Raw genomic sequence first — 8,997 nt, 5'->3', positions numbered from 1 at the left:
GCACCTGTGGGGCGAAACACGTGTTGGCTGACCCTTGTTTCTTTCTCTGGAACTATCCTGTTGTATCTCAATTGGGAGTTACTTGTCTTCTCAAATAAATAATTCAAATTGGAGCAACAAAAACTCTTGTCGTAATCCTGTTGATTCCAATTCACTGAACCTATGGCACCTCAATCCTCAACAAAGACTTTTTAAGTGGGACCTTACCTTTTTCCTTCCAGTGGACCTGGCACAAGGTGTAAGTACCTCTGGTACCCACTACAAGCCAGGCCAGCCTCCTACAAGAACAATGTCTGAAAGGAAAGTGCATGTTAGCATGAATGGCTGAACATTTTCTACACACTGCACGAAACAGGGCCTTGCAGGCCTCATTTGGGATAATCAAGTGAATTAAAGCATCTCATTTATTTATGCATTTAATATACATTTAGCATTTTAAAAACTAAACTCAATATTAAAAAGCTCTTGTCAGTGTTCATGTTGCAATAAATTCAAAATAAAAAACTCTGTTCTCCCTTTCAAGTAACTATAATGTAGTACTGCATTCTCTACATTTGCATGTCACTTTTAAAATATTTTTTATATAAAATCTATTATTGTTTTAATGCAAAGCGTTAATTAACATAAAAAAACTATAAAATGAAAACAAATTAATCTGTTAACCATAAACTTATATGGTTATACCACGTCTTTAACTGATAACCTACAGTGAATGCTCATTAATATGGCTTTTCAGTGCACCACTTCACAGCAAAACTATTAGGCCCATATTTATTCTTTTTGACACAAACCAGCACCGGCGCTGGTTTGTGTCCAAAAATTGACGGCCGGCTAACGCCATTCCAATGCACCAGGCGGGTGCTTTATTTATGGATTGTTGTTAGCCGATGCTGCGGGCTGGTCAGAGTAAAAAAAAATGACTCTAACCAGGCAGCGCCGGTGTAGGGGAAAATGGGGGTTGTGCGTCAAACAATGGTGCAAGTCAGGTTAGAGTAAAAAAACCATGGCTCTAACCGGACTTGCACCATATTTTGACGCACAACCCCCATGGAAATAACTCCTGTCTTAGCAAAGACAGGAGTCATACCCCCCTGCCCAATGGCCATGCCCAGGGGACTTCTGTCCCGTGGCAGTGGCCGTTGGGCACAGTGGCATGTAAGGGGGCCCAAGTTAGGCCCCCCATGCCACTTAAAATAAAATGAAAAATTACTTACCTCAACTTACCTGTACTTACCTGGGATGGGCCCCCCATCCATGGGTGTCCTCCAGGGGTGAATGGGGGTGGCAGGGGGTGTCTCCGGGGGCAGGGAAGGGCACCTGTGGACTGCTTCCATGGTCAGAGACCATGGACATGAGCCCACAGGTCCCTTAATGCCTGCCCTCACCCAGGTGTTAAAAAATGGTGCACAGAAGGGTGGGCGCTGTTTTTTAAGGCCCGCCCTCTCCTGTGCGTCAAAATGACACGGGAGTATAAATAAGGTGCACATGCCTTAAAGTCATTTTTTGGACGGGAACGCCTACCTTGCATGTCATTAACGCAAGGCGGTTTCCCGCATCCAGAAAATGACGCACACAAAGGAATTTTAATGTTCGCGGGGGCGGGCATCATTTTATAAATATGGTGCAAGGTTTGTGCCGAATGTGTGTCAAAATATTTGACGCACATTTGGCGCAAACAGAGTATAAATACGCCCGGTAGTATTTTGGTTATCATATTGCATAAATTGTCACAAATAGATTATCACTGTGACATGAGGGACCTTTCTAAAATTTCTGTTACATCAAAGGCATGATTGATTACAAGCTGTTTGAAGAATCTCTTAAAAACAGTGAAAACATAATCATTTTCATATTAAAACAATATGTTCCATTTTTTATTTATTAATAGGAAACAAGCAGGATTAGGGAACACATATTTAATGATATACAAATATTTTTATTGGGATTATCTCTTGAAATGTTGTTTTAAAATTATACATTATACCATATCACTTTTTCTGCCTATTCCCCCTTTTTAGGTCAAGCGTAAGCGTTCAACCTGGTGTATACTTAAGTTTGCTTATACTGTGGGTTAGAGCAATTTCATTTGTTGGTTGCCATGTCCTTTAAAAATTATTGCTCGCTAGTGGTCAGTTCTGCCTTTTTCTCCCTCCTTTTTCTGTTTCAGAACAGTGGCCTACTACCATATTGTTCCACTTTGGTTTCTTTATCTGTTGCTGTGACTGACTATTTTTGACATTTCTTTGGTGTTCCCTTTTAGGCTGGTAGCTGCCTGTGTTTTATTGCAGCATTCCATTCCCCCCACTTCCTCCCATGTCGCTGACATTTGCTTTGGCTTTATTCCAGTGCTGTCCTCTACCCTGCTCTAAAACAAGCTTATTTTACAAATGAGTTTATTTTACTAAATAAACGGCTCCTAAAATAAGCTTATTTTACTAAATAAAAACACCATATGCCCTCGCATAGCATCACAGAGAGTCTCTCACTCTCTCCAGGGTCTCTCCCTGCCAGCACTCATGACATCGCACACAGGGCATTGCTTATCTCCTTTATGGGGCCATAAATCTTCTCAGGCTGCTCTGCTAACTTCATTAGAGCTTTGTTGAAATGCGAGGCAAAAATGCTTGTCTTTCATTTGCATATTTATACTAGAATAAGTCCTTTGTGTTCTCATTGCCACGTCCGTGTTTAGTATTCAGCATGACGAATTATGATAACATGACATGAAACACATAATTGGCAGTTTCTCTGTGTAAGACTGTTTTAAGTAGCCAAAGTGACTAGGCACAGAGTAAAAACACTGACAGTACTGCTGATTAAAATGGGACAAAAAAGCCCATTTAGTGACATTGCTTGGGTAGAGGGGCTTGTATCATTTCTTTGCCAACTAAGACCAGGTTTCTATTCCAGTCATATCCATATGGTATGTCTTTGGTACAAAATAATGTGCTTTTTTGACCATTTGTAATCAGCTTGGCACATGGATTCTTTGGCTGGATAGTTCGAGCCTCGTAATTTGTCCTTTTCATTTTCTTCTCAGGCCATGTCACAAGACAACGTAATCCCATACAGTTTGGGACACTGCAGATTTGTCCTTGCACTTTGGCAGAGATGTGTTAGTCTTTTTTTATCCAGTATGTGAATTAACCAGTAGTTTTTTTATGTTTTTATTTGGGTTTTCTCTTGTGCCCGGAGACTATCTGTCAGGAGAGCATACCCAGCGGCATTCCTGCTTTTTGAAAGTCTTGAGAGTGCAGCTATTGTTAGTAACCATAGCACCTCTACATCTGTTCAAGGATTTATGGCTGCCCCGATAGGGCAGAAAGGGGCGGGGTGTGGGTTGCTCGGGCTACATGTTAACCGAGATCCACGGACTGAGATAGGGCAGGATCGCTTGGACAAACCCTACCCCTATCAGATAAACTGGCTGAGGATTAGGCGAGGCCCCCACTACAAACTGCTGTGTGGTGGCTCCCATTCTGGAGGTGAGATGCTGCAGTAGATTATGATGAAGCTGTTACATTGAAGGCTGTCAGGGTGAAGGGCACAAAAGCAAGGCTCGCACTTCTGGACGACTTTGTATCATTTCCACCATCTCATATAGGCAGGAAGATACTGGACCAGCAATGGAAGCCAAGAAGACCTGTCTTTTAAGAAGATGGGTCGTTGGTGGGGGGGCAGAGGGATACAAGATTTAACTGTGCCCCACAAACTTGTTTTTATTATTAAACTGTGTGACCTCAATGTACAGCAATGGTTGTGGTCAGTAATATCTTCCAACCAACCTTGGCCCACCCCAGGAGAAGGCACAGTTTATGTTCACTTCCGTCTAACAAAGTGAAAGGCAAGGTTTTTGTGTTTCGTGAAATCTTGGTTTGATCAAAGGATTCTGGGACAACAGAATCGAGGGTATATGAATAGGTGGGGGATAAACCCTTGTGTTGTTGTGTACACCACTTGCGGGACTTGAAGAATGCTAATATGTTAGGAGGACATATCATGACATATCAATACGAGTCACCCCTAAACAATACGAAATACACCCAAAATCAATATCCATAGACAAAGCCACTGGAATTATGTGATTGTGCACCTATGGCGATTTTCACATAATTATAGATTTCCCGCATTTGCCACATAATCCATCATCTGCCATATATTCTACAGATTTTAACAAAAAAACTGTTTTTAGCTCAAAAGTCTCAAACATTACTAAATATGCAACAACACGTGGAAGGCCCTTTGCAAAGCTGAACTGGTCATCTTTTGGTTGCTTATTGCTAGCTTTGGGAGACAAACTGATACTAATGTGGTGCAACCATTGCCTAGACAGTGTTAATAAGTTTAAATTGATGAAATAATAAAGTAGTACTATTACAAAACGTGCTATATTATGCCTCATTATTTGCCTTTTCATGCTGCATAGTTTACCTAATCCTCCCACATAATTGGCTCCCCTCCTGCTGCATAAATTCATTGGCCCTGTATCGACCACTTTGATGCCGGTCAATGAGAATCTAAGAACTGTAAAGATTTTGAAAGAGCTTCAGAACCAAAACTGTTGTAGGAATGCACTATATAGAAACACTTTACATGAAGAACGAGGCACTGTGTTGCGTATGGGGTATGGTAGGGAGCATCAGGTCAGACAGGCTAAGGCTAGCAGCACAATGTGCTATGATCAAATTGTGGCATCCACAGTGTACAAAATGAAAAGACAGGCATGCATCCCTTAACAAAATATGGTTTTCACAAGTTGCTGGCCCTGAGCAGAATTGGTTCTAGGAACTTTAAATTCAGAGGCTGGACAAAGTGGTGCCTGAGGGTGCTGGATCGAGAGCCTTCTATAGGAGTGTCCATGTTCTTTTCCTGCTTTGGTGGAATTTTGTCAAGAACTAAGCAGAGGAAGCAGATTTAATTTACCCCACCCAGTATTGAAAAGTAGAAACATCCTTTTTAGGTTGAGCGCGCAATACGCCCATCGCTATCACTCGTTCATGGGCTTGCCTTTCAAAAATACTTTATCATCATTAGTAAATGCTTTACTTTTGTCCCTTCTGGGGCGATTTTGTTACTGCCTTGACCATCGACCCTGATGGATAATTGCATGATTGCCGATATGTTTGACTGCAAGCTTACTTCTTTTTTCTTTTGGATCTCTCCTTCACGCTCACACTTATGGTGGCCGTGGCGCTTTGAGTCAGCTCATTTATGTCAACTGTCTTACTTTTCATTTTCAATATATGTGGCAAGAAAAGTCCAGTTAGGAATTTACAACATTAATAGCTCTAACTCGAGCAAACGAGAGACGCATTCTTTGCAAAAGCTTGTTCTCTCTCCTCCACTTCCTATCGTCTAAAGGATGTAGTTGTCAGCTTGTAATAAGTAACCTAGGGTGCCCCATTGAATTCCATTTTCGAATGATATATCATTGGTACGTTTTCAACCAGCCTGTGACAGAGAAGTGGAGCAGCGATCGTCTCTTTATCTGAAACTGAAAGTTACGTTGCTCTGTCACCATGGTAACATGTCTGGTTGAAGGCCTGTGCAGTCACAAGCCTATTCATGAATCATTACAGTTAGTGAAAAATGAATAGCTTTCATATTGCAGAAGCATAACCACATGTGTTCTTAATGGGATAAGTGTTAGCTCGCGGTTACCTATGGAGCCTAAATGAATTCCACTTTCGGATCGTATGTCATTGGTTTGTTTCACCCAGGCCTATGGAGTGTGCCGAGTGTTTAAGATCTCAGATTTTCAGCCTAAAGGTTAAGTGCTGAAATCCAGCTGTCACCGTTGTCATGTCTGCCGGAAGGTCACTTACCTTACATTATGTTTCAATGACGTGTCCAGAATGATACAATACGATATATTTTAGAGTGTACAACTATGAGAACATTTTTGATGATGAAAAAAGTTCAGTTTGCCTTTGCCCTCCCACTCCTGGTTTATCCAGAATACTTCACCGGCTAAGCAGTGACAATTGCATAGAGAAATAAAGCAAAGGCTTGCGTCCTTATCCTTTGGTCCCATTGCCTCATTCTCTTGCTTTCAGCATTCACGCTAGTTTTAGGGAAGGACTGTCCTTCCTGAATGTGTACCCAGGACCGATTTTCCGGGTGTATCTCTGTCCACTTCTCAAGACACAGGTTGACATTGCAAGCCTTCTTGAACAAATTTAGTTTTTTTTGCGTGAGCCCTTGGTCTTTTAGGAGGTTTGCTTTTTTTGTGGGGTCATCTAGCTGATGAGCTTCTCTGAACTTGTCTAATCTTCAGTGCTGCTGCTCCACAGGTACAGTTTTCTTTTAAGCTGAAGCAATGCTAAACTCATACTCTCATCCTCATAGTCTGATAGGCCTGTAGAGTTGCTTGGCTGCTTTGTATCAGTGTAGGTTTCCTACTAACTACTTGACCCTTCAGCATCTTGTTTGTTTACTACAGCGATGCAAGTACTACTATCACTACTGGCTGACTGAGAAGATGCCCCTGCCCCCCACCCCCCCCCCCCACCCCCCCGGGTTAGCAGGAGGGCCTTCTTTAGGATTCAGAAAGATACGATAAACAGAACTAATAATAGCATCTGTGTGGTCCCTGGCTGTACCCTCTGCTCTGGTCCTCTTGCACTGCCTCCTATAGGGTGTCTACTCTTCTAGTTCTGTCCGAGACAAAGAGGTGCTCCTATTCCTTTCAAGGGTTATTTTGTTGGATTATATTTAAATAGTACAGGTAATCATCATATTTGTCACATGAAATGATATAACTCCTGAAGGCACTTCATATAGAAACAATAATCTTTTGTTACTTTTTTTTCCAAGCACCGACACAGCCAATGGGACGGGCCTTATAGTGATACACGTCATTTGCGAATGCGATACATGAATTAAGCAGTCATTAAACCCTGGGTTTTAATTTGTTGGTACAGGAAACCCACAACTGTTGCCTTTGACAGTGCTTGTCATTCTATTTTTTATGAAGAATGCACTGCATTTCTTTTCTGTTCGTTTCGGAGAGATGTCATAGTTGAGAGTACGTTCCAGCCTCCAAGTTTATACCTACCTGTGGTTTAGTATTGGTTTCATAATGCCTTATTTTGTTATGCTTGATTAGTGTTTGATACATTTACGTACCTTATTTTCCAGCCATTTTACTACGCCAACGAGATCAGCAATGCACTGGATAATGTATACTACTTTAGGCGTTATTCATTCACTAGTCAATGTTATGTGTGAATTGTATATTTGAGGTCGCGGACAATGCACTGTCTTGACGCCCATGGAAGTCATGTAAGGTCACCAGGGACCACAGCTGCGAACCGTGGCTTGTTCCTTGTGATCCCTGGCACGGCCCCTGATACATCTGGGTTCAGATAAGCAGGCAGAAGGAGTTTGCTAAGTAATATTTGTTTTTTAAACGTAAGCGTGCATGACACTTGCCTTTAAATTATTTCATGAAGAATTAAGGCTTTTTTCACTGCACCGGTGTTGCCAGAGGGGACATATTTATGGTTCAACAACACAGAAGCAGGAAAAAGGTAGAGGTCACACTTTAGGCAGGAAATACGTAACAGGTGAACCAGGTTGGAGAAACATGTTTGGCATGGCGTTGAGTGAGTGAACATGCAAAGTGTGCAAGCTCAAGCTTATCTAGAGTTCAAGGGTGTGGGATTTGTAAAGTACAATTATCAAAAAATATGGTTAAAAAAATGACGTTTTCTACGCTTTTCTTGAGGAGTGCTCAAAAACACCGAGGTGTGCATTTTGAGGCTGACCATCCAGAGGGTTTTGCGGTTTCCCAGGAAAGTAATGGTGCCTATAACTTAATATCCTGAACACCCTAATGATTCTTCTGACCAACTTGCCCAGAGTATAAATTTGATTTTCCCAGTTTGTACCAAGCCATATGTAAATCAGTCTTGAACCTGTTCCCAATGGGAGCAGTCCAGCCCGAACTGCCAAGCCAGGTCCTCCCTGGACAGGATTCAAACATTTTGGGACTGGTTTCAGGGTATCACCCTTCATCAGCCAGGCTAGCTTGAATCCAGTGGTGCAGCAAGCAAGGGCCCAAGTCTGGGCATACCCTAGCCCAGTGGTTCCCAACCTGTGGTCCGGGGACCCCTGGGGGTCCATGAACCTTCCTCAGGGGGTCCACGACTGCTTAGAAAATTAAATAATATTAACAGATTAGGTCCTAAGCTTTCAGTAATGACTCAGGGGGGTCCTTGGATTTCAATAATGATTCAGTGGGTGTAGGAAGTTGGCTCTGTATGTGCTATTTCAAAGTAAGGAATAGCATGCACAGAGTCCAAGGGTTCCCCTTAGAGGTAAAATAGTGGTAAAAATAGATAATACTAATGCTCTATTTTGTGGTAGTGTGGTCGAGCAGTAGGCTTATCCAAGGAGTAGTGTTAAGCATTTGTTGTACATACACATAGACAATAAATGAGGTACACACACTCAGAGACAAATCCAGCCAATAGGTTTTTGTATAGAAAAATATATTTTCTTAGTTTATTTTAAGAACCACAGGTTCAAATTCTACATGTAATATCTCATTCGAAAGGTATTGCAGGTAAGTACTTTAGGAACTTCAAATCATCAAAATTGCATGTATACTTTTCAAGTTATTCACAAATAGCTGTTTTAAAAGTGGACACTTAGTGCAATTTTCACAGTTCCTAGGGGAGGTAAGTATTTGTTAGGTTAACCAGGTAAGTAAGACACTTACAGGGCTTAGTTCTTGGTCCAAGGTAGCCCACTGTTGGGGGTTCAGAGCAACCCCAAAGTCACCACACCAGCAGCTCAGGGCCGGTCAGGTGCAGAGTTCAAAGTGGTGCCCAAAACACATAGGCTAGAATGGAGAGAAGGGGGTGCCCCGGTTCCGGTCTGCTTGCAGGTAAGTACCCGCGTCTTCGGAGGGCAGACCAGGGGGGTTTTGTAGGACACCGGGGGGGACACAAGTCCACACAGAAATTTCACCCTCAGCAGCGCGGGGGCGGC

The sequence above is a fragment of the Pleurodeles waltl genome, chromosome 8 (assembly GCF_031143425.1).
Source record: "Pleurodeles waltl isolate 20211129_DDA chromosome 8, aPleWal1.hap1.20221129, whole genome shotgun sequence".
Lineage (NCBI taxonomy): Eukaryota > Metazoa > Chordata > Amphibia > Caudata > Salamandridae > Pleurodeles > Pleurodeles waltl.
This window is presented reverse-complemented; position numbering follows the sequence as displayed.